We start from the raw sequence: 26,083 nt of genomic DNA, 5'->3' as shown, positions 1-26,083 counted from the left end.
ATACCACACTCTACTGTCATTGAAAACAATGAACGTGAATGTAAAGCCCACACTGATGAGAGAACTTTTCAGGGCCAATGATGGGATTTCTCCACTGGGGCCTATAGCCACCCCATTTATGTGGGGGCCTCTGAGGACAGCACACACCCACACGTGTAATTAAATTTCCATGACCCTCAAATCTAGAGCTCCAGTCCAGACTTCTCTCTGCAGCCCCAGGATGGTAATCCTAATTGCCTTGTGACACCTTCATTTGAATGCCCATAGACAGAAAGCCCAGGGTGGAAAACTGGGCCCATTATTTCCACTCCCTCTCCAAACAGAATCATCTGGAAAACCCCAATATTCTTGGATTTAACTTTCAGAAGCTACTCATAAGTGATCCTGAAAGTCTCTGACTTTTTTATTGAAGCAAAATTGATATAAAGTTAACCATTAACCATTTTATTTTATTTTATTTTATTTTTTGAGACAGAGTCTTGCTTTGTTGCCCAGGCTAGAGTGAGTGCTGTGGCATCAGCCTAGCTCACAGCAACCTCAAACTCCAGGGCTTAAGCAATCCTATTGCCTCAGTCTCCCACGTAGCTGGGACTACAGACATGCATCACCATGCCCGGCCAATTTTTTCTATATATATTAGTTGGCCAATTAATTTCTTTCTATTTATAGTAGAGATGGAGTCTCGCTCTTGCTCAGGCTGGTTTCAAACTCCTGACCTTGAGCAATCCGCCTACCTCGGCCTCCCAGAGTGCTAGGATTACAGGTGTGAGCCACCGCACCCGACCCATTAACCATTTTAAATGGCACAGTTCAGTAGCACTTAGTATCGTCACAATGTTTTGAAACCATTGCTATTATCTCATTCCAAAACATTTTCATCACCCCAGAAGGAAAACTCTGCACCCGTTAAGCAACCACTCCCCATTTCTCTCTTCCCCTGCCCCTGAAAAACACAAGTCGGCTTTTTATCTCTATAGATTCACCTATTCTGGATGTTTAATATTAATATAAATGGAATCATGCAATATGCAACCTTTTGTGTTTGGTTCTTTTTCTGAGAACCTAGCATAATGTTTTCAAGGTTCATCCCTGTTGTAGCATTTCTTTTTAAGGGTGAATAATTTTCTATTTTATGGGTGTATTAACACTTGTTTATCTGTTCATCAGTTTATGAATATTAGCCATTTTTTGGCTATTGTGTATAATGTTGCTAGGAACGCTGGCATACAGATATTTGTTTGAATAGCTGCTTTCAGTTCTAGGAGTGGAATTGCTAGGTCATATGGCAAGTCTATGTTTAACTCGTTGAGAAACCGTCAAACTGTTTTCTACAGAGGCTGCATCATTTTACTTTCACATGTACATTTTCATCCCCATGGCAACGTACAATGGTTCTAATTTCTCTACATTCTTGCCAACACTTGTTTTTCCTTTAAATTGAAAAAAAGTTGTTAGCCATCCTAGTGGGTGTGAAATAGTATGTCACTGTGGTTTCGATTTCTGTTTCCCTAATGACTAATGACGTTGAACATTTTTTCAGGTGCTTGTTGGTCATTTGCGTGTCTTCTTTGGAGAAGTGTTTATTGAAGTGCTCTGCTTATTTTTAATAAAGTTTCTGACTTTGTACTGAGTCATGGATTTGAATCTCAGGCTGCAAGCCTGGTGTGGGGAATGGTCATTAGCTGAGCGCCCAGCAGTTGCAGGAGAAGGCGCTTTCTCTTCCGTACTTGTTTTCTTGTATTCCACTCAAGTGGGGAGTTATAAAGAAAACTAGTCAAGGCTCTAGTGAATCTTTTGTCTTGGTTAAGGGCACTAAACTCCACATAGTTAATTGTCCAAGTTAAAAATCTGCAGTAATCTTTGACTTCTCCCTCTACCTATCTGCCTATGTCCACTCAGTTACCATGTGACACTAGGAAGAGCCAAATTTATAGCTTATTTTAGAAATAGGAGGGCAATGTATTCTTGGATATTAACTGTAATCTGTCTTCATTTTGTATTAATACCTGCATTTCCCCCTTATTTCTAACTCTTCATTTAAAATATTTTGTTTGTTATATGGTACAAATTTTTGCAAGCTGCCTTGTTTGTTTTTTTAAATCCAGAGTGTAAGTACACTGAAAAGTCCTGTATCATTTACCTCTTATATATTTCTGTAAGAAACAAAACAACTATTATTGTTTTTCTAAGCACACATGCAATACATGTCCATTTTGGAAATTTAGAAATACATATGACAAGCAAGGAAGTAAAAAGAGTAAAATAAAAATCTTCTGTAAGCTCACCCCTAACCAGTGTTAATATTTTGGTGTTATTCTTTCATCTTTGTCCATCTGGCCATCTACCTACTATTTATCTATTTACCGTCTATCTAACCACACTTTTAAAAAATGAAATTGATTGTAAATTATTTTCTATTGCCTACTACTTTCATCTAATAAAGTATCATGACCTATTCCTCTTATAATTAATTATTTTTCCATGGTCAAAAGTTTTTAAATTTTAATGTGCATTAAAAATCACCAGACTAACCTGTTAAAATAGATTCCAAGTTCTACTCCCAGAGCTTCTAAGTCAGTAATTGGGATCTGCATCCAGAAATCTGTACTTTTAATGAGCCCCTGAGTGATTTTGACGTGGGCTATCTTTGGACTCTCTGAGAATTACTATTCTACACCAATTATTGTAACTATTGCCTGAGTTTTCATTGTGCAGACATACTATTATTCATTCAACCAATTTGGGGTCATTTAGATTATTTGCATTCTTTTTACTATTTTATTAACATACCTGCTATAAATATCCTTACACCTACAACTTTGCCCTCATTTTGTCGGCACATTCCTTGCTTATACCCAAACTGTGCAGTGTGTGGCAGTGATGGGTTTTGGTCATTTCTCCTCTACATGTTGAAGGGGGTTGAGAGGCAGATCTGAGAACAACCTCTTAAGAAGCCACATCAGGCCCTGACAGAGATGATGGAGAAATCAACGTCTCACAGGAGAAACAGGAGGGGAAGGGGCCGCCAGGCAGCTGAATGCGTGAGGGAGTTAGATTCAAGTTCCGTATAATTGGGCCCAGAAGCCAAAAGAGCTTATACACCTCGGGCCCAGCCAGCAAGATGTCTTGCTTCTCTAGAAACTAGGAGAGGGACTAAAATCATTCCTTTTATTGAACACTTCAAAGGGGAGCATCATACTTGGGTGAAAAGAGGGACAGTGCAAGGAAAGTGAGGGAGGAGACAGCACAGCTTTCTGGCCTGTGTAGCTTGTCAAAGAGAGGGGCAATCAGTGAAAAATGAAAGCATTCTTTTCATAAAAACTCCGGGAGACACCAAGGCACATATGGAATTGTTTTGCTCCTGAAATGTCAAAGTTTATTACCAAGGAAGGGGGAAGAGGTGTTGCTAATATTTAGGCATGTGACACGGTCAGGTTGGGTGTTTTGAAAACTTCAAAGAAAATACCGAAACCTTTTGGGTCTTGGTGGCCTGTGTCCATTCATGGGACATCAGAGAAGGTAATGGCTCAGTGGTGTCACACAGATGGGGCTGAGGGGCTTTGATGTAGCTTTGCAGGCTGAGTCAATGCTGAAGAAAAGAAAACCTAGAGGTCTGGGGACTGGCAAAGGACTTGCTTGTGAGCACTTATGAAGCATCTCCTTTTGGGGACTTTCAGGAATTATGTGACAGGAGGGGAAGGGTGAGGAGGTGAGTGAGGGACCTGAAACCTGAAAGTTCTAATTAGGAGAGGAGACAGAAGCCAGCAAAGTTCAGGTCCTCATGGCCCGTTGCTACAAGAGCAGGACCTGACTCAAAGGCTGTGGAGTGGAGAATGTGCCTGGAAAGGATTGCTCATGTCCCTGTGGTGGGTGCGATCACAGGAGTGGGCACCTGCTGGATCACTTATCAGAAGCCCCCATGAATGACCGAAATCCAGAGGTTAAATTTTAGAAACCTCAGTATCTTTTCTAGTTTTGAGCTGGGTGGGAAGCCAATTTCCCAGTCTACCCCCATTTCCGCTGCTTCCCGCCCCAAGCACACAGATTCTGCCCCTGAAGCAGAATCAGCTCTAAGAAAGCCCCTTAGCACCCGGGCGAGAGCAGAGCGTGACTGAGGGCAGGGGAATGGGAGGGTGGGTGGTCTGGGGCTGAGGTTGCTGCTAGGATAAGCTGTCCCTGCAGTCTAGTTAAACGCAAAAAGAGCTTATGGAGGGGCTGGGGTGGAAGGAGGGGGTAAATGCGGAGTAGAGCACACAACCTCTGTGTCTGGGTTGGTCCCAGCAGAAGCCTAAGGAGGCCCAGAACAGGATGTGGTAACTTCCTGTTTGCTATTTCACACAACGCTACAAACAGCAGCAAAGTTTTTCAGCCAGATCAAGATTACCACACCCGTCTATTTACTTAATCTAATGAATTAATTTGGGGAGAATTGCCATCTTTAAAACATTGTGTGTTCCTGTTACCAAAAGCTCAAAGCTCAGCACTTGTCCACAAGGCCACATCAGACGAACAAGGACAAGTGTTGGGGAAGAGGAAAGAGAAGTTTATTACTTAGTCAGCAAAGGAGGGAAAATGGCAGACTCTTGTCTCAAAATCTGAATTTCCTATGCATAAACAGAAATGCAGTGCTTTTAAAGGGAGGGCCCTCAGTGCTAGGCTATTGTTAATGATTCGAATTGTCCCACCTCTGCAGAAGACAAAGTATGTAACTTTCACCCACCCAGAACTTTGCAAGCCAGGCAGCAGGCCTGGGATGGAGCCAACAGTTCAGCTGAGCTATCTCCTGTACCACAAAGAACACAAGACATTTTCTTGCCCCTCCCACCCACCTGCCCCCAAGGCAGGGATGCAGGCCTCAGTTTCCAAAAAGAGTAGGCGAAGTTTTATTTTTTATTTATTTTTATTTTTTTTTTATTTTTTCGTTCTTTTTTTAACCTTCAATTTGCACAGGGATAGGCGAAGTTTTAAAGAAGCAGAAAACACCTTTTTGCCTTTTTATTCTCCAGGCCAATTCTTTCTGTTACATTCCCACCTGTAACATTCAGCAATATTTTGGATTCAAGTAAGAGAAACTCAACTTACACTAGTACAAACAATAAGGGTTTATGTTAATAAGTATCTTACGGAAATACTTTGAAACTTTGTAATATTCTGTTACTCACCAAACTTTCTACTAGTTGCAATAATTGTTGCCTAAAAGAATTATTACTAGTATGATTGACAAATACTGATTTTCTAATTTAGTCATTCCTTCTACAATTATTATCAGTGAAAAGGCAGTCAGTCTTGCAAGTGCAATAAATGAGCTCTCTACTCTTTCTCGCTCTGCTCTCGTCCTTGCTCTCCTTCTAGCTAACAGGTGTCCTACAGAGATCTGTTTTCACAGCATCTAAAAGGAGCTCAGCAGACAAAAAGGAAATGTAAATTTTTCCTTTTGGGATTGCTAGAACTATTGACTAAAACTGCCTTTTAGAATCTGTTTCTACAGCCTTGGAGTAGTTACTGAGAAGCTCCTGCAGGACAGCAGAGGGCACACACTTCAGGCATCAGATCCTGCCCCAAATCATAAACATTCTATAAAGAAGACATTTGCATTCAAATGTTTATAGTAGCACAGTTCACAATTGCAAAGATGTGGAAACAACCCAAGTGCTCATCAATACATGGATGGAGTAACAAAAGGTGGTATATGTATACCATGGAGTACTACTCAGTCATAAAAAAGATGAACTGCCTATTGTATTATCCTGGATGAAGCTGGAGCCCATTCTTCTAAGTAAAGTATCACAAGAATGGAAAAGCAAACACCACATGTACTCACCATTGAATTGGTACTGATTGATCAACACTAATGTGCACATGTGAGAAGTAACATTCACAGGGTGTCGGGCAGGTGGTGGGGGAGGAGGGGATGGGTAAATCCACACTTAACGGATGCGGTGCATGCTGTCTGCAGTATGGGCGATGCAAAGACAATTTATGGAACCAAAACATTTGTACCCCCCTAATACTCTGAAATAAAAAAGAAATCATATCTTGAGAGCAAGATTGTTGACAAGATCTCTAATAGCCATTTCTGCTAACAGTCTATAGCTAAGAAAAGGAACATATACAGCAGCTTCACAGAGCCCATTCTATTATCAGCTTGCCGCTAAGAAGAAGAGAAGGAGCTGATGTGACAGTTCCCAGTACCCTGTTAATTTGACAACAGCCACAAATCATCTTTCATTCCCGTTTTTCATGTTTCCCAAATAAAAGATATGAGTAACTAGTTCTCTAAGCCAACACACTTTTCCCCTGCCTCTCTTGTGTTTGGCCTTTTACTGTGTGGGAAAGTAAAATAAACTTCTTCCTCTTATGTTTGCAGAAATTTTTCTCAAACCCGTGTGTGCCAGCCCTGCACTATTTGACTTTCTTCTGTAAAGAAAAGCCTTTTCTTCTTTCTCATTTATTTACTTATACATTTATTTTTTATATTCGTATGGACTTGAGAATTTTTCCTTTTAGTCAATAGATTATAATCCTTTATTGCCATTTATTTTGATGCTAAAATTGTTCCATATTTGAGGAAGAGTTTAACATCCAGGTGTTTGGTTTAGACAACTATTGGGTGAAGCTGTATTTAACTGAAATGAGAAACCAAGGAGGAGGAGAAAAATGTTTCCCATTGTTGCTTTACTTTGCATCCTTTGATTACTTATGAACTTTATTTAATTTGCATATATTTATCTCCTTTTGTGAACTGTTCCTACCCTGTGTCCATTTTCCCTATTATTTGTAGGAACCCTTTATTGTTTAAGAATATTAACATTTTGTCTTGCATAAACATTACGAATTATTGAGAGGGTACAATGAACTAGAAACTTTACCAACAATATCACATTTAAACCTCACAACAATCCTCTGACCTAGTACTATTATTATTTTCATTTTATGGTCAAGAGGGCTTAGAAATATTTCCACAGATCATGGGCCAGCAACCAAGGAAAGTCAGAATTTAAATCCGAACTGTGTGATATTAAAACTTTGATTCTTCATTTATAATTCTGCATGCTGCAGGCATGGGAAACTTTCTACTTTTCTAAGAATTCTGGGAAATCTAATGTTCTCTAGAGCCCTTCTAAAGTTGCAACCACAAGACCAATGGTCTTAAATTAAGATTTATTGTATCTAGCACATTAGCTTGAGATGTATCATCACATTTATGACTTGGTAGATTCTATGTTTGTATTTCACAGTGCCTTTGGTGCTCTGTAAAATAAATATGTAACGTAGGTGGGAAACTCATATTCGGGCTTGCTGAGGATAAAATGACGTCTAGCAGGCACCTGCTAAAGCTCATACACTGTATAGAGATGACATGGTAGGGCAGTGAGGAACCTTGGCTGAGAGCACAGCAGTTGGGGCGGCCTCTAACCCTAACCCCACCTGTCTGCTTTTATCTGGGAAGTAGAAAGTCCAACAAAAATGGTTTGCGAGGCTCCTTCTGGCCCTTCCTTTCTTGAATTGTCTTACTATTCATAATAGGCACCTCTTGGTTTCCCTCATTGTTGCTGGCTTTCTTATTTTTCTTGCTTTCTCCTTCATATCCATTCGTCTTAACTTCCCTTTTCTCCTTTGATGTGTGTTAGGTCTGCCAGGGACTTCCTTTGGAAAAATCCTTTCTGGCCATTTAGCCCCTGACCAAAATGGTCACATGCTGGTGACCTGAGGGGACTGTTCCCCTTGATTCATAGTCCCAGGAGCCCTGATTTATGCATTAGCGGAGGCAGGGAAGACAAAGAATCTGGGAACTCTCTAGAAATTGCCACTTTTTAAATCTATAGTCCCTGCCGCTACTGACTGTTTGCATGGCGCCCTCTAGTGTCCAGACTAAATTCTTTTGTCTTCAAGACTAGAGAGTACAAAACGGTGTCCCCTCCCCCCGCCACCACATGAGGGAGCAATTCGGGGAAAGCGAAACTATTAGTGGAAGACATTATTTTATTTTCAAATAACAGTTTTACTGAGCTCCAAGAAAAATCTTCACTCTTAAAATTTAGACTGTGCGATTTATTGAATAGAAGATCAATTAGAATATGGCAAGAAAGGTCTAGTTACTAAAATATTAAAGAGCATGTTTGTTATAGCAACACAGAGGAAGCATTTAGTCATTTATTCTGTGTTCACACAGTCCTGTAGAGATCCCAGAGAGCGTTTTATCAAATTTCAGCCCCGAAATAGTTGGAGAGAGCTATTCCCCAGCCCGGACCTTTCTGTGAAGCTCTAAGCGGCCTGCTCGGCTCTCCATGTATGTCCAACGACATAACAAATGCAACTGTGTGCACAACAGAATTTTGACTCAATCCCCCTGCCAAAAACCTGCTCCCCTTCCCCACCCTTCCCCTCGTGGCACCGCCATCCTCTAGTTACACAGGCCCAAAGCCTAGGAATCATTCTTGACCCCTTTCTTTAACACATCCTACATCCAATTCACTGGGAATTCCTGTTAGCTCCACCTTCAAAATATATTCCGAGTATGACCACTTCCTACCACAGGACACCACTGTCATTGTAGCCCAAGCCTCTGTCATCTTACTCCTGCAGGCAGCGGTAAGGCCCTAAATTGTCTGCCTCCTTCTCCCCTGCTCCCCCGGCCTCAACCTTCCTCACTTAAATAAGCAGAGCAACCTCTTACAAATGCAGCCTGTGTTCAGAACCCTCCCAGGGCTTCCTATCTCACGTAGATTGAAACTCAAGTCCTTCCCATGGCCCACTCTCTGACCTTTTCTCCCTCCACTCTCCCCAGCCCTCACTCCTTTCCAGCTACACCGGCCTCCTCACTGTCTCCTGGGCCTTTGCCCCTGCTTTCTTTTTTCTGGAGGTTTTAACTCCAGATCCAGATCCTTGTGCCGTCCTTTACTTCCCACAGGTCCCTATTCAAATGTCATCCTCTCAAAGAAAACTCTCCCAACCCCATTGTCAAAGATAGCCACTTCCACACTCTGTATTCTCTTACCCTGATTTATCTCTCCTTTTAACATTTACCACCTGAAAGTAGATTTCTTATTTCTGTGTGTGTTTATTGTCTGCCTTGCCCTAAGCTATGACTCTCCTGGCCAGAGACTTTGTTTTGTTCCTTGCTGAGTTCTCAGTGTCAAGCACATGGTGGCCACTCGATGAATGAAGGGATGAATTAATTATTACTATAGACCATGTGAAATTGTTGATACTCTAAAAATTCTGTCCTACAAAAATAGCAATTCAATCAGCTCATCTTCGCAATATTATTACCACTTTATACATAGGGAAACCAAAGTTCAATGACGTAAAGTGACTTCCCCAAGTCAAATAGAGGAAGAATGAGAGGCAGACTCATTTCACTCATGCAACACTCCTCTTGTGTTCTAGACCCTGTGCTAGGTTTGGGGGCCATTGAGGAGAAAGTTTTGCCCCATCTCCCAGTTCAACTGGGTGTAAGATCTCCCGCCAGCTTCAGCAGGCAGGAATGGGCAGGGCTGTGCGAGAGCTCAGAGCAGCACCGCATCTCTGCAGAAGGGCCGGTGCAGGGCAGTGTGGACAGCTCCCCACTGCTTCTGTGACTTCTGGCACCCAGGGTCCCTGTCTGGTGGGCCTTGATCCTGTTTCTTCTGGTCCTGGGGGACATGTGGACCCGCCCTCCTAGAGTGCCGCCCCTCTGTTTCTGCCCAATCTCCTTCTGCGACATCTCTTCAATGTCGTCACGCTGGAAAAGCCACACACAGGCCACCCCATGCAATGCTGTTCCATCCTCCGAGGATATGGAGGGGAAACCACACTGGTTCCCCCATACTTCTATGCTCAGTAAGCCATGCGTGAATCACAAAGGCACGTAGAAGTGGGGAAGGGAGCAGGTGGACCTATTTTTCACCATCCTGTCAGAGCAAAGGATGTATAGAGTCAAGGTCACATTCAGGGCTAATTAAATGTGTAGGAAACTTTTCCAGATAGCTACCCCTCTGAGTCAGTGGGGGCAGTGTGCAATAGAAGGGGAGAGGAAAATAAAAACGCTACATCACTGCTTCTTCCTTTTAGTCCTTTTTGAAAGTCTCTTTAAAACTTTAGCTTCTTTCTTTGGGTTTTTTTCCCCATCCAGTGCTTTGTTTCAAAATTAGCTGGATAAGTTCTGTTTTTTTCCTCTTTAACTAGCATTTTGCTTATCCTGTGGTTTATTGAGCCCTAGGGAATTTATGTCCTATAAATAAGTAAAACTATTATTATTATGTAGCTCTATTCAGAGCATTAGTGGAAGGGGAGCAGTGACATTTTTCTTTATTTGCTTTAGAAATGTGTTTTAGTCACAATAGCTCTCCTCCTGCCTAGGATTAATGGCATAATTATTCACACTGGGCAACAGGGATGGAATGAGTTTGAACTTGGCATGAATTAATACACCAAAATATGCCTCCTGTTCTCTCTCATTGCCTAATTAATTCTGAATTGTGAAATTCCCTGTGAGCTACCCCAAAAGCATGGTCACTGGATTCCAGTACAATTATTCCTTTTTTTGGCAATAAAAATCAAGTGGTTTGATAGTTATGGGCTATTTAAAAAGAGAAAGTCCATTTGAGTGTCCTGGGAGGGAGATAGCAGACATCATAAAGCATCTTCCTAGAGGTGTTACAGTGAAGAACCTGCATGTGGTGCATGTGCAAAAGTTCCCAAAGGAGACCGAACTTTGTGTGAACCAACTCTATCACTAAGGAAGGTGGATAGCTTAGGAGCTTTACTTCAAGTCTGAAATTTCCACTGGGAAGGCCATGCCTTTGGATTTGAATGTTGTCCTCAGAGGTTCCCAGTTAAATATGAATGAGTTGTCCATAGAGAAAATACCACAATTATCTTCCAACCACCAACGTGGGGTGAGGAGAATGTGTCACTGCACACCCTTGCTAGCTGTCTCTTCCAGACAGGAAGAGTCACTCATGTGAATTATTGGAACTCAATACCTTGGCTGGACCCTAACAGTTAATAGGTGGGGGGCTGTGATGTAAGAGCTCCCTTGCTCTCTCTTTCATTCCATGGGGATGTGAAAGTGGATTCAAGACAGGACCACTCTCTTCACCTGACCTTCTTCCTGCAATTTTCTAGAGGATAAGATCCCATTAATTGGATTTAGGACTTAGACAAGAAGTCTGAGCTGGAGGATGTTAGTCAAACATTATTAGGATCTTGACCTGGAGTATTGGGCCCTTGAATAGACATTAGTAGAGGGATATTTTAATTATTATTTGTTATTCCTTGTGGGTGGCTCCCCCAGGATCCTCAGGGAATTGGAGGGAAGAGAATAAATGGCACGGCAGTATTTCAGTATCTTTCTTTGGATTCTTGGCAATGGTATGATCAAACACTATCAATATAAAAATTATGATACAGAGGATGACAATACTCATCACCCCCTGCAATAAATTCCACACGTAGCAGACAGAGGGATCTTTGAAGAATACAAATTATATCTTGTTACTCCCCTGTCTCAAACCTTGCAATTTCCTAGTTCCTACACAGCCACTGGGTTTCTACATGGTCAAGTGTCAATAGTAGTCTCAGAGTGACAGAACAGTTTCAGACATTCAGACACTTGGTTAAATCAAACTAAATCTACTTATCTTAAGGATAGCATAAGACCCTGCAGTCAGACTACACACCAAACGGATCAGCAGCATTTTCCTGGACTGGTGGTGACTGTAAGCTTTTCAATTCCAAAACGCCTCACCAGCTAGTGAACAGTCACCAATAGCAATGTCTGAGTGAGTAAAGGTCACATCAGAGCTCTTGGAAGCCCAATGATCTCATTTCATTTTCATCCCTACAAGGCCAGAGAGTTCTGCTTGTCTGGACTGTGGTGAGTCCCAACTCATCCGAACCAGGTACATCCAGGGTCATTCAATACACCACCAGAGGGAACAGCATGCTACCGTGCATCCACACAGAAACACATTAGCACCTCAATTAGCACCTCCAACCTCCCCAGGCTAATATAGCCTGATGCAAGCGGTTTCTGAGCTCTGTGGTGTGGATCTGGCATCTGTTATCCAGAAGTCCCTCAAGGTCCTGCTAACTGGCTCTATGTCCTCTCCTGCAGTTTCCCAGCATATTTCAAATAAAATTCAAAGACCTGAAAATGGCCTTGAGAACCAAGACAATCCGGTTACTGGTTAACATCTCTCTTCTACTCTGGCTACATTGGCTTCTTACTGGTCCGAGAATACTCGAAGCTAATTTCTGCTTCAGAAATTGCACTTGTATCATCCCTCTGAGTAGATGCTGTTCATCAAATTCCTCAGATGGCGTCTTCCACCATTGCATTCAGGTATCTATCCAAGTGTCACCCCTCAATGAGGACTTTTGGCCACCCAATCTAAAATAGCCCCTGCTTTACTTCATATCACTTTATGTTGCCTTTTTATATCTTTATAATATTGACCATGCACTACTTCACATAATGTGATATGTTTATTTGGTTAATATTTATCTTCTCCACTAGGATACAAACTCCATGAGGGTGAGCACTTTGACTGCATTGGTCCCTGGTATGTTCCCATCAATCAGAACAGCATGAAATGCAGAAAAAGTGCTTACAAAATATTTATAGAATAAATGACTTAATGCATGAGTGAGACAGAATAAAAAAGTTTGAAGAGGAAAGAGAAAAATGTCTAGATGACAAAAATAATTCTGATAACACTGTGTCATTTTATTGTTGAGGAAGCTAATCCTTAGCTATCTTGCCCACAGTTGGTAAAGGGGAGCGTCAAGGTTCAATCTGATTGGCATCAGTCTGATGCCAATGCCATAAATGTAAACCCCTTGTCTTGTGTGCATCGAGGGAGATCATGAGATGAAACTCAGGTTTGGCAGGAAAATAAAAATGTTCTATTTTTGTTCTTTTATAAACTTATAAGATTTTAATTTCTATATTGCGTAGGTTTTATAATATACACAATTATATAGCATACAACTCATGCATGTATATTTTATTAGTAGATAAATGTTCACAGATAGGGAATGTATGCTCCAAAAATGTTTTGGCATATATTGCCATCCATTTCTGGGAACTTCTGAGCAGGATGAGGGTGGTGGGTGCCCATGGTAGTGAGGGGCACAGAGGGCGTGGAAGTGGAAGGGCATGAAATGATGACCCCTCTGGCCTGAGTCTGTGTGTGTGGGGTGCTTATGAAAGGGTGACTATGAGGGTCAGTTTTCTCTAATGTATGCCTGGGGAGACTCACCTGCCTGCCACCACCACTCCAAACAGTGGCCTGGACTAGTCTCAGAGCAGTACTGGGTCTGTAAACCAATGGAGGCTAAAGCCTGGAAGGACATATTTATCCATCCAAAGTCAGGATCAGGCCAGGCCGGAAGTGCTTCCTAGTCCCTCCCTTCTACCCTCAATTTGCAACTGTGTGCTCATGCATGCGCACATAGCACAGCACACACGCCCACACTTGGAACTTCCTGTCAGTGGGAGGAAGACCTGGCTTGCAATGGAGAAGACGAGAGATTAAAGGCATGGAAGAAATGATCCAGTCTAGATCTCTCATTCTAGAGATTAGGAAACTAAAGCTCAGAAATATGGAACACAGACAGTTTCTGGCAGAACCAGGACTCAATTGTCCCAGTTTCCTAACTTCCAGCCTCTGAGCTTCCCACTGTCCCCTGGAATCCATCTCACCTTACTTATGCCCATTTCCTTACAGGGCAACTTTTACTTTGTAGGCTGGCCACATTCTCACAATACCAGGTCTTTGGGATGTTGGAAGCCATGGATGAGGCCCTCAATAAGGAGGGTACACATGGATGCATTGCTCACTTTTCCTTCATTTCAATATGATGCGATCCTCAAACAGTAAGCCTGTGAAATATTTCACACGAAGCAGCTCTTTCATCTTTATTTCCAAACCTTCTCAGTTAGCACTCCCAGGCCCTGTGCTCTACATAGAAGGTCCTCACTGTCTTATGGAGCAGGAACCCAAGCAAGTACTTGAAGCTTAATTGATCTGGATGTTTAGAATCGAACTTCATTAGCTGAAATTACTTCAGTTTGCCTAATTTGTTTCTCTATGTGAGCTCTGATAAGGTTGGTTTAACATCTTCTAAACTGTGGTGTTTATCATCATCAATGCCTACTCAAATTACCCCTGCAGAGTAATGGACCAGGAGAAAAATGGATTAAAAGGTACAGCTATTTTGTGTAGATATTTCTTCACATACCACACATAGTAAGTGGAATCTGAGTCATCACAAAAGAGCATTTATTTCCAAAAGACAAGTTCACTTCTTAAAAAACAAAACACAGCCAGAAAAATCCTTTTAATCATCAAGATTCTAACATATTTAGGCATAGGAATTCTATAAACTTTGAAATATTTTTTATTTATAGACAGGGATAAATGCATTGTTTTGTTATTTCTCCAATCTTTTAGAGACTTTGGACTAACCCATGTGTATGTGTTTATAAATACACATAATTGTGTTTGTGGACAAAGAATCTACCTGAAAAGAGATGAATATAAGAATGGCTCTATTGATCCATCCCAAATATAAAGACAATTTTAACATTATTGAAAGTCTCATCAAGTCTCTGGAAGGAACTGGTAGCAATGGTTGCTTCCAAAGTGTGCAGAGAGAGACTTTCTTCTACAAACTGGTTTATCCATGTCCAATTTCACATATTATCCTCTCCAAAATTTAAAAACAAAAAATGCATCGTCAATGACAATAATTCAAAATAATTAATTTTCCCATAATACTTAGCTTGTTTTCTGTGCTACATATATAGCCCATATTTTTATGTAAACTCAAATACCTTCATTCCAGTGCATTCTGGAGATAGCCCAGGAGGTGTTTCAGAGTTATGTTGACAGGCTGTCCATTGGTTGTTACTTTAACATGGAAATTTGATGTGAGAAATCATGGCCAGCCCTGAGAATGCAGAGACCTATTTTAACGTCATAACACCTACTCAATAATTTTGTGTCCTTTTCCTAGAAACTGGAACATGCAGGGGTTTCCATTCATTTATGCTGACAGAAGCCCTGTGTTCAAAAAAGAGCAGGCATTGACATATTTGTAAGAAGAGTCTCTTTTAGGGAGTCCTGCTAATCTTTCCACATTGATAAAAAGCAGCATATTTTTCACATTTCCTTGCACTCCTTAGGTATACTCAGTTACACTAGAAATAGACAATTCAGAGAATGAAACATATGATCAAGAGCCCAAATACCACACACACAAAACTAGGAAACTCAGATAATAATGCAAAAATTGTCTTTCTTATTTTTTAAGTTATATAATTGTATCAATGCTTCACTTCGCTTAAATGCCATGTATCCCTGGGCTGATGGCATGGGGGTGCAGATGATGCAGGAAGTCACTGTGGTCACGTTGACAGGCATATTTAGGTTTATCTGGTTTAGGTTTAGCCCTCACCAGTGGAAATCTGAAACATCTGTCCCTCTGGCCCCTTTCAAGTTGCCACACGCATCTACTCTCTTAAGGAGCCCTCGGAGTCACTTGTCACTTAAGGACCAATCCAGAAAACATCTGTACTGCTTCTTACTCGCCTGGGCAGTGTCTGTGCTTTGCTGTCATTCATCTCCAAACCTCATTCCAGGTCCTTCCCCCCGTCACATAAACACAGGACACCACTGGAACTGCCCACTGGGCTCAGGAAATGCCACCTGTTCTGTGCTTGGGCCCTTGCTGCTGCCATCACCTTGCCAATGGAGAGGGAAATAGCCACCCTCTTCTTTGGGTTTGAACCTTTTACCAGGATCCCACAGCAAGGTTTCATGGGTTCAGAGCTTCTACGGTGCTTTTACTTTTTTAAAAACAGCTTTACTGAGATATAACACACATACTATTATAATTTTCCCATTTAAAGTGTACAGATGAATGTTTTTGGGGTATATTAATATTACATTAATATAATTATATATTAAATATATAATTATAACAATATATAATAATATAATTGTAATATTATATTATATTATTAATTTTTTAAAATTATAAAATATACATAACAGAACATTTGCCATGTCAACCATTTTTAAGTGTACAATACAGCGGCATTAATTACATTCATAATGTTGTACAATAATCATCACTATTTCCAAAGCTTTTTCATCACCCTAAACAGAAACTCTTAACCATTAAATTATAACTCCCTATTTTTTCCTCCAAAACCCCTGGTAACCTCTAATCTATTTTCTGTCTATGCACTTGCATATTCTAGGTACCTCATGTAAGTAGAATCATAGTTGTCCTTTTGTTTCTGGCTTCTTTCATTTAGTATAATGTCTTCCAGTTTCGTTCACGTTGTAGCAAGTGTCAGAACTTCATTGCTTTCCATGGCTGAATACTATTTTGTTGTATGAATATATCAATTTGTTTATTCATTCATCTCTTGATGGATGTGACACTTGGGTTGTTTCCATCTTTTGGCTATTGTGAATAATGCTGCTACGAACATTGACGTGCAAATATTGGCTTGAGTCTGTTTTCAATTCCTTCAGTGTACAGTTAGGAGAGGAATTGCTGGGTCATATGGAAATTCTGTTTAGCTTTTCGAGGAACCTTCAAACTGTTTGCCACCGCAGGCGAACCGTTGTGTATTCCCAGCAGCTATGCATGACGGTCAGTGTTTTACACAAACACCACCTTTCCCCCCTGAGGCAGGCAAACACTGACAGGGCTGCTTGGAAGGGGCAGTTTCAAATGACAACCACTAGTCCATAGTGTTTGGCTCACAGGTGCATGTTCAGAGGCTCCCAGTGCCCCATCCTAATCTGGATTCTGCTTGTTCCTCCAGTCCAGTCTTCTGGTCATGCCTGTCTGTGCCTGGCTCCCAGTAATGGATACTGTTTGAGTTCCAGTCCCTGAAACCTCTGAAGCCTTAATGCAAATGAGTCAACAGACACAGATACCAGAAAGGAGACCCGCTGCTAGCGCCACACGCAGATCTCTACTTGGGTTCAGTTGGGCGAAATTTTAATACCCTTATCACACAGAGTCTGGCCTGATGGCTCTGTCTGAAGAGGCTGAACAATGAGTGAGAAGTTAGTCATTCATTCAATGAGTTATCAGTTGGTTAATACGCTGTGTGAGTCCAGGCCCTACAAGAAGCAGGCTCCCAGACAGGATGAGATGTGTAAGAAATCTATTTGGAACTGCCTGTGAAGGACAGAGCTGTCAGTCTGAGATGTAGGTCTGACCCCTAGTGACAGAGGGAAGGGAAGTTGGAGGAAGCATCCAAGGCTGCTGGGCAATTTGAGGACATCTGGCAATGCTGTGTAAGAGGTCCTCAAGTCAAAGTTGGCCACCAGCGGAGGACCCCTGCCTCCCAGGAACAGGCCTGCCTCAGTATCCCTGTCATGCTCGGTCTGCGGCTAGAAGTGGCCCTGGGGAGGAATGGCCTCAGTGCAGACTCGGGGGTGGATTTCAGAGCAACAGCTGGGGCCACAGTCCGAGTTTGGAAAGGCACGATTCCACTGAGATAGATGATCCAGTGGGTTTGAGTGTGGTGTGACATTTAGAATGAGTCTCAGGAGATCTGTGGGAAAGAAATGCTACTGAGAGGATCTTTTGCCGTTTCCTGTCAGGGGAACCTCTCTCTTGACAGCCCTCTGGGATAGTCACACTGTCGCACTTTTGCTTATCACATCTGCCTGGACAACTCCCCACCTTCTGAAATGCCTGGGTTCTGGGGGCAACTGTGTGTTAACTTTCTTGGTCAAGATGGGATTTCTAACTATGTCAACCTTGACATGAAATTGCTCAGCGCTGGGTCCTCTGGGTGCCTGTAGTTTGGAGAGTGCTCTGACAACCATGAAACCACTCTATTTTCATTAGGTCACTTACCCAAATGGCTCAAGTGGTAGGGTCAGAACTGGAACACAGGGCTCCTGACTCCTAACTTTTTCAGGAGCTTTGGATGGTATTTTACTTTTTTATTAAGTTCTCGTTGTGTGGGATGATTTGGACCCCTGAAGACTTCATTTTTGACCATGAATCTCTCAAGTCTGTGGGCATCTAAGAGGAGGAATGTTTTCCCCAGTGTTCTGGGAGGACTTCATTCTATGGCATTTCACCTCATCTCTGGGGCCTTCCTTTAACTCTGTTTCCTCCTGGCCCAATTCTCCTGCCTCGAAGCATCCTTTCTCAGTCCTCACGGCAAGCCTCCGCTGTGTTTTTCTGGCTGCATTTGGCTCTCTTCCCTAGAGCCAGGGCCCCACCAGGTGGGTCCAAGATCTATCTTCCCACCTTTGTGCTGAGGGACCCCCTCCAGGAAGGTTGGGGTCTGCAGCCTGGATCAAAGATAGAATCACCGATGTGCACGGAATCAGCTTTTGGGTTCAATGGTCCTCAGATACCTTCCAGTCCTTGGAATCCATAAACCTCTAGAACTCTAGCAGGAATATACTCTTCTATGCGGCAATGAGTTAAATTAGAGAAAATGTGTTGACTGGGGACAGGGCAGGGAGTAGTTGATTAATTAGGGGCTGTATCAAGCATTGGTATGCATTAGCATTCAGCTGTTGCAGAGTTTTAAGTAGAAACCTCTTCCCCTGAAGGAAAAATTCAAGGTCCATTCATTTACTAAAGGCTACTAATTTTCACTAAGAATGGAGTGCTAGACTGTCAGCCCTAGGGCCGGGGAGGCTGTGCTTATACAGTTCAAAGAGAAGCCTCAGGAGGTTCCCTTTCCCTGCTTTCTCTGAGTGGTCTTGGGAGGGAGTCTTGTACTCCCTGCACCATCCCTCTTTGGTGGGAATGGGGGTGATGCTGTCTTTGGTGTCCGGAAAAACTTTAATTTTAAAGCTTTAAAATCGTAAAACATGTAAGACAATGGCACATACTGCTCTGCTTCCATTTTGCTCTTGTTAATAAAAAAATTGAGACTTTTGGTCAAACAAGGCAAGCAGTAAGGCTGGCAATGCAAACAGCGATGGCAGGACCCCACTTTGCAGAGGCTAACACAAGTGAAAAATCCTTTTCACACTCAGTAACTGATTTTATCTTAAATCCATCTTGGAGGTTGTCAGGGCACATACTGTTGTCTTATTTAATTAAAAACATTCCTTCTTTCAGCACAGAAGTCCTTAGTACCTACTAAGATTCCCTTCCTAATATTTATTGAGTACTTACCATATGCCGGGCACAGGCTACTTGCTATCTAATCTAAGGCCCAAAGTGACCCTGTGAAATAGATGCTACTGTTAACCCCGTTTGGCAGATGTGGAAATAAATGCAAGTACAGAAGAGTAATGTGATTTACCTAAAATACTGGGATGGCCGAGCTAGGATCCGAGTTTCTGCAGTCTGACTTCGGAACCCATGCTCTGGTCTGTTCCATGGCACTGACAAGTAGTCTATTAAACACATGGAGGAAAAATGGCTCAGTTATAGTTGATAAGTGCTATGGAGGAAAAGTACAATGTGCCAGGAGAAAGTATAACAGGGGTCTTAGCAGTCTGGGGAGTAAGGCAAATCTTCCCCAAGGAAATAATATTACCAAAAACTAGGCACTTGTCCATCAGTCTGAATCAGAAAAACAAGGACGAGTGGTTTGGGGAGAAGGAAAGAGAAATTTTATTACTTTGCTGGCAAAGGATGAAAAGTGATAGACTTTCTCGTGTCAAAATCCAAATTTCCTGAACCTAAGCAGAAATACAGAGCTTTTAAAGGGAGGGCCCCTCAGTTCTAGGCTATTGTGGTTAACTATTCTAATTGTCCCAGCTCCTCCAAAGCAAAGCCTGTGAACCCTGCCAGCTGCCCACCTGGGGGGCTGGTGCCCCTGGGGTAAGAACTAAAGACCTTCTCCCTGCTCCTCCCAACCACTGGCCTGAGGCAGGGATGCAAGTTTCAGTGCTCAAAAAGAATGGGGGAAATTTCAAAGAGACAGAAAATATTTTTGCAATTTTTTCAGGCCATTTCCTTTTATAGTAACACTTAAACTGAGGCCTGAAAGAGGGGTAAGAGCAAGACAGGGGAGGGGGGTGAGGGTGAGAAGAGCATGCAGACAGAGACCGGAAGGAACTGAGGGGGTGGGTCTGGTTTCTCTGCTGCGGAGACAGCTTGCGGGAGCAGAGGCTTGAGGTTGAAGAGACATGCAGGCCTTTGCAGCCCATATGAGAATTTGACTTGGTCTAAAAGCGCTGGGAAGCCACTGAAGAGAAGATTTGAACCTATAAAGACAAGTGTGGTTGCTGTGAAGATCAAAAGAGGCAAAGCGGAAGTGGGGAGCTGGGAGACCACTGCAGGAAGTGGAGGAGAGGAGGGGCGTCTGCAGACGTCAAGTGCCCTGGTGATTGACGTGGGCTGGAAGAGAGGAAAAGCGGAGGACATTCAGATGTGTGGCAAAAGCCCTCAGGTGGTGGTGGTGCCATCTCCTCGGAGCAAACACTAAAGAAAAACCAGGTTGGTGATGGGGGGGAATAAATAGGGCACAGAGTTTTGTACAGGTTAACTTTCAGAGATCAAGGCAACATGCAGAGAAATGAATGAATTGGGAGCTCACAAGGGAGATCTGTGCTAAATATACACATTGGTGACTCACCGAGATGGTGGTTGAAGCCCCAGGGAAGAGTAAAGATGAGATGAGAAAGACCTAGATTATAACCCAGGGCCCCACAATATTTAAAGGTCTTATATAGAAGGAGGACCCACCAAAGGAGAGTGAGGAGAAAAAAATCAGTGATAAAAAAGCCCGATGGAACAATGAGGCTGTGGGAGAGAGTGAAAAAACACAGGCGCAGCATGTAATTACTGTGGAGAATCAGGTTAAAATTAGGCCTGAAAAGTGGATGTTGGTTTACGTATTTGCAAGGCGTGAGTGGCCTTGGGAGGAATCATTTCAGAGCATGTGGGTGGAGACAACATACCGAGTGAGCCTAAGGTGCATGAGTGGAGGGTCAGCGAGTGGAGGGAGAGGGGTGAGTGGATGGAGCCCGAGAGTAAACCGAATACAGATTACAGCATTTCACTCTGTTGTGAGGGACGTTGCAGCGACCCCTGGAGGCTGCGCGGGAAGCCACGGTTCCGGAGCTTGTGCACAGGGGTGCCTGCTGGACATTCCTGCTTCTGGAGCCACCAGCGGGGCCTGATCCTTTCCTGACTGAACCCCCTGCTGTTGACTCTGACGGTGGTAATAAAAAATTGCTCCCAAGGGACTGCTGAATGCGTAATTTTATTCTAGCTTAGGTTCAGAGTTTTTCTCCAGGTTAGACATGGCTGCCTCAAACATAACCGGTGATTTTGGCTGTCTGTAATAATGCAAGATTTGTGTCTCCCTTCCTGTTACAGACCTCCTGATTCATAACAAAACTGAGTGTCTTAGATCAGAGAAATAAAGAATATGCTGAATATGTCAGTGCATTTAATTAATGTGTAGCACCTGGTTTTGTGGTGAGAGAGAGCTGAATGAAGGGGCAGGAGGCTTTAGGACACTAACACCCAGTATTGCCTTGCCTGTGGCCTGTGGCTTTGACGAAGCCTTCTTGCATATTTGGGGTCGAGGGCAAAATGAGAAGTAGGCGGCATGTTTTTGTGTGCTCGGCCGTGCAGCCCCGGAGCCGGGATGGACATTGCCTCCAGCCGTGTACTCACCGAGTCTCAGTGAATGCCGGGGAGGAGAGATCGTATGCGACGTTTACACAAAGCACTCCTTCACCCATCAGTCCTGTCCAAAACCCATTTATCCTTTGAGAATGTTACCAAATTCTGACAAGAGTGAAAGGTGAGCTAAGATAACTTACTGCTCATACAGTTCCTCCCTTCTGGCACCATCATTTCTTCAAAAGGAAGAAGAAAAATTCTTCCGTACTCGTAGAGGCCTTCCTTCTGAGGGGACAGGGGGACCTGTAGGCGTTTGAGGGACACAGCAAAAAAAGAGAAGAAGCTTTTTGTGTGTTGGCATATGTGTTTCTTCGCGTATGCGCATGTGTATGTTTGTGAGTGTGTTTGAAGCCAATTTGTAAATTCGGATCATAAAACTCCTGAAGAAGTTCAAGGCAGTGATTCAAGGATGTTTCAAGACTCCATGTGAAAGAAAAAAATTCACTTGTTTACTTGGACTTAAAGGGCATGCTTAAAAATATTACCTGGATTTACTAGATGTTTTGCCTGTGAGTAGTTGTAACTTGGCCTAAATTTTGTCCTAACTTCACATCTGTAGATTGCTCTGCCCTCCAGCTATTATATCGTTATATCCTGGCTAATGATAAAGTGGATCATTATTTATAATTTTATAATTTTTCAGTAGCCTTATGTTGGAGGTTGTTTTGAGCATTTCCTTCTCTGTGGTAGAGATATTAGCTACAGTTCATAGAACTATCCTTCTTCTTTCCAACTTCTCCTTACGGTAGCAATGACAGGTATAAAAATAAAGCTGAAAGCTGAAATAGCACATCTTTCTATGAGATGCCCCCTCACTTTGAGGCTTTTGATTCTGCAGAGCAACTACCTTTTTGATAAACCAGGAGGCAAGGCATTTTACTTAGGAGAAAGTCTCAGTGGGTTTCCGTGTCTTTGTCACAAAGCTATCGCCTCTTGAAAGATATTGTCCCCATGTCTGGAAAGCAACTGACCCATGAGAAAAATGGAGCTCGCCTCAAATCTCAAACCTCACTGCTTTGTACAATTAGATATTACTAGAATCTGATTGAGGCCCAAAGATGAGCAAACACAAGTCTGCAGCCTGCAGAGTCCACCCAATTCCGGGAAGACCTTTTATTGAAAAAATCCTTAATAGTGAAATTTCTACAAGAAATTTATTTCACTTAGTTTCTTAATAAATCTCCCTGTAATTTCTCAGTAGACCACGTGGACAATATTTACTTGATTTGAATAAATGATTAGCAATATGCATAAGGAAGCTTCTCTTTAGAGTGTATCAATTGATTAATGACTTGAACAAAATTCACTTTATGGCCGTTGGCTGCATTATTAGTCATTTTATGATAATGAGTTTTTGTTGCTTTAAAATGCAACTTTGCAGCCTGAGCAAGAGCAAGACCCTGTCTCTACAAAAAACTGAAAAATTAGCTGGGTTTGGTGGCGGGTGCTTATAATCCCAGCTACTTGGGAGGCTGAGGCAGGAGGATTGCTTGAGCCCAGGAGTTTGAAGTTGCAGTGAGCTATAATCATGCCACTGCACTCTAGCCAGGTGACAGAGCAAGACCCTGTCTCAAGAAAAAAAAAGTAAAATGAAAAATGCATCTTTCTTTATGGAACTCAGTTATGATCATGTGTGTTTGGAGGTTAGCTAGCGAATATGTGACCATACTCACCCTGTGATCATTTAGTGATTGGTTTTGCATGAAAAATTCACAAAGCTTTTTGATAGTGCACCCTTGAAGACCATGACATGTGGACTCATATAATGGGAAGGCTCTTAGATCTCTTCCAGCCAAAGCCCCTGATTTGCAGAAAAGTAAACTAAGGCATAGAGGTAACAAAAGCGTAATGTGTGTTGTTAGGCTTCCCACCCTAAATCAGCACAAGTTTCTCAGATGCCTCTACTGTGCCTTGTACTGCCCCAGGTGCTGGTGGAAATGCATGATTTTTGTCTAAAGTTTACCCTCTAGTAGGAGAGGTGAAACTGGCACCTATAAACATTTAAAGATAGCACACAGCAATATATCACTTATGACCCATATTCCAGTGGTCCCCAACGTTTTTGGCACCAGGGACCGGTTTCATGGAAGACAGTTTTTTCACAGATGGCGGGGTGGAGGGTGGAGCATGGATGGTTTGGGGACAATTCAATCATTATACTTACCATGCAGTCAAACCTCTCTGCTAATGATAACCTGTATTTGCAGCCACCCCCCAGCGCAAGCATCACTGCCTCAGATCATCAGGCATTAGGTTCTCCTGAGGCACGTGCAACCTAGATCTCTCGCATGCGCAGTTTACAGTAGGGTTTGCACTCCTATGAGAATGTAATGCTGTCACTGATCTGACAGGAAGTGGAGTTTATGGGGTGATGGCAGTGATGGGGAGCGGCTGTAAATACAGATTAAGATTCACTCGCTCACCTCCTGCTCACCTCCTGCTGAGCAGCCCAGTCCCTAACAGGCCACTGACCAGTATAGGTCCATGGCTGCAGGTTGGGGACTGCAGCCATACTCAATGTAACAGGCTGTGTTTTATAGCCATGCTACGTATTAGGATCAGGCCATGGTTCAGGTTGGAAAACGAAGCAGGCTTTGAGGTGGAGCAGAGCAGTGACAGCCATCATTCTGTGGTACAACGTCAAACTGGGCCACATGCAGCTTCCACCTGGGTCGTGTGTGGCAGAACTGGTAGGTGTCGGAGGGTGGGGCTACAGGATGCAGAGAATCCTGATGCTCTTACCCCATGGGATTTTTCTTCCTCCTCTTTCAGGCAGTGTCTTTTCAAACAGTAGGCCAGTGCAGAACAGTAGCTAATAGCACAGGTTCTAGAGCCAGATGGACCTGGGTAGGAGTCTCAGCCTTGCCACTTGGTCATTGTATAACTTTGAGCAAATTATTTTACTCAAGTTTTATTCTCTCATCTGTAAAATGAGGAAAATAATTAATGCCTGCCTCGATATAATTCTGTGAAGATCAATTGAGATAATGCATAGAAGTAGAGTACCCAGGATCTGACATAGAACACTGCTTATTACAATGATATATTGGCTGGGTGTGGTGGCTAATGCCTATAATCCTAGAATTTGGGGAGGCCAAGGCAGGAAGATTGTTTGAGGCTGGGAGTTCATGACTAGCTATGAGCAAAAGCCAGATGCTATCTCTACAAAAAATAGAAAAAGTAACCGGGTTTGGTGATGTGCACTTATTGTCCTAGCTACTCGGGATGCTGAGGCAGGAGGATGGCTTGAGCCCAGGAGTTTGAGGTTGCAGTGAGCTATGATGACACTACTGCACTCTAGCCTGGGCAACAGAGTGATACTTTGTCTCAAGAAAAAAATCTATCATTAATATACTTAAATCAACTATACTGTTAGCAATGAGAAAGAAAGAGAAGGAGAGGCCGGGCGCGGTGGCTCACGCCTGTGCACTCTGGGAGGCCTAGGTGGGCAGATTGCTCAAGCTCAGGAGTTTGAAACTAGCCTGAGCAAGAGCAAGACCCCGTCTCTACCATAAATAGAAAGAAAGTAATTGGCCAACTAATATATATATATAGAAAAAATTAGCCGAGCATGGTGGTGCATGCCTGTAATCCCAGCTACTTGGGAGGCTGAGGCAGGAGGATCGCTTGAGCCCAGGAGATTGAGGTTGCTGTGAGCTAGGCTGACGCCACGGCACTCACTCTAGCCTGGGCAACAAAGCGAGACTCTTGTCTCAAAAAAAAAAAAAAAAAAAAGAAAGAGAAGGAGAGAGAGAGAGACAGAGAGGGTGTGTGTGTTTGTGTGTCTGTGTGTTTGTGTGTGTGTGTCTGTGTTGCCATATATCATGTTCTGGCTGTTTTAGCCATCAAAGAGAGATTTGGACTATGGAGTCTAATTGGTTGTCCAATGAATAGCTCTATGATGGCTGAAAACAACAAATGGTGTCAGGGTGGAAGCATAAGGTGCAGTTCATTTGTTAATTGGTCCTGTCAATTATCAATTATTAGGTGTTTACCAATCAGCTTCTTTTTTTTTTTTTATAGGCACAAAAGAAGACTACTTTTCCCAGACATCCTCACAGACAGGTTTAGGCCATGTGACTGCATTATGACCAATAAGATGTGAGAAGAATTGATGTCCACTACTTCAGTGTTGGACATAAAACTACCTGTGAGATTCCCTACTCTCTCCACTTTTCTTCTATGGTCGCATGTTTCATATAGTATAACTAGTATTAATAAACAGGAAGAGCACATATATCTGAGTTATTGCTCATAGCAGAACCAGTGAATGGAGTTGCCCACACTTTATTAAACATTGCATGAACAAGTAAGAAATTTTTATTATGTTGAGCTTCTGATTGGGGATATTATAATGCTGTAATAATAATAATAATTTGGGGACTATTATAGAAACTAGCATTAATTACCTTTACTTGCAAACTGGCCAACTGTTCAGATGCAAAAA

The 26,083-nt window shown here is 42.6% G+C and overlaps 1 long non-coding RNA gene across 1 annotated transcript; it reads left to right on the top strand.

The window, feature by feature from the left end:
* The first annotated feature begins 20,235 nt into the window (after positions 1 to 20,235).
* LOC109730552 (uncharacterized) lies at positions 20,236 to 25,873 on the top strand. Its single transcript, XR_012919638.1, has 2 exons — positions 20,236 to 20,439; positions 25,660 to 25,873. It is a non-coding gene; the product is annotated as an uncharacterized LOC109730552 (long non-coding RNA).
* The last annotated feature ends 210 nt before the right edge of the window (positions 25,874 to 26,083 follow it).

The sequence above is a fragment of the Microcebus murinus genome, chromosome 6 (assembly GCF_040939455.1).
Source record: "Microcebus murinus isolate Inina chromosome 6, M.murinus_Inina_mat1.0, whole genome shotgun sequence".
In the NCBI taxonomy this organism is placed as follows: Eukaryota; Metazoa; Chordata; class Mammalia; order Primates; family Cheirogaleidae; genus Microcebus; species Microcebus murinus.
Note: the sequence above shows the minus strand (reverse complement) of the source record. Positions and strands in the feature narration are given on the sequence as shown.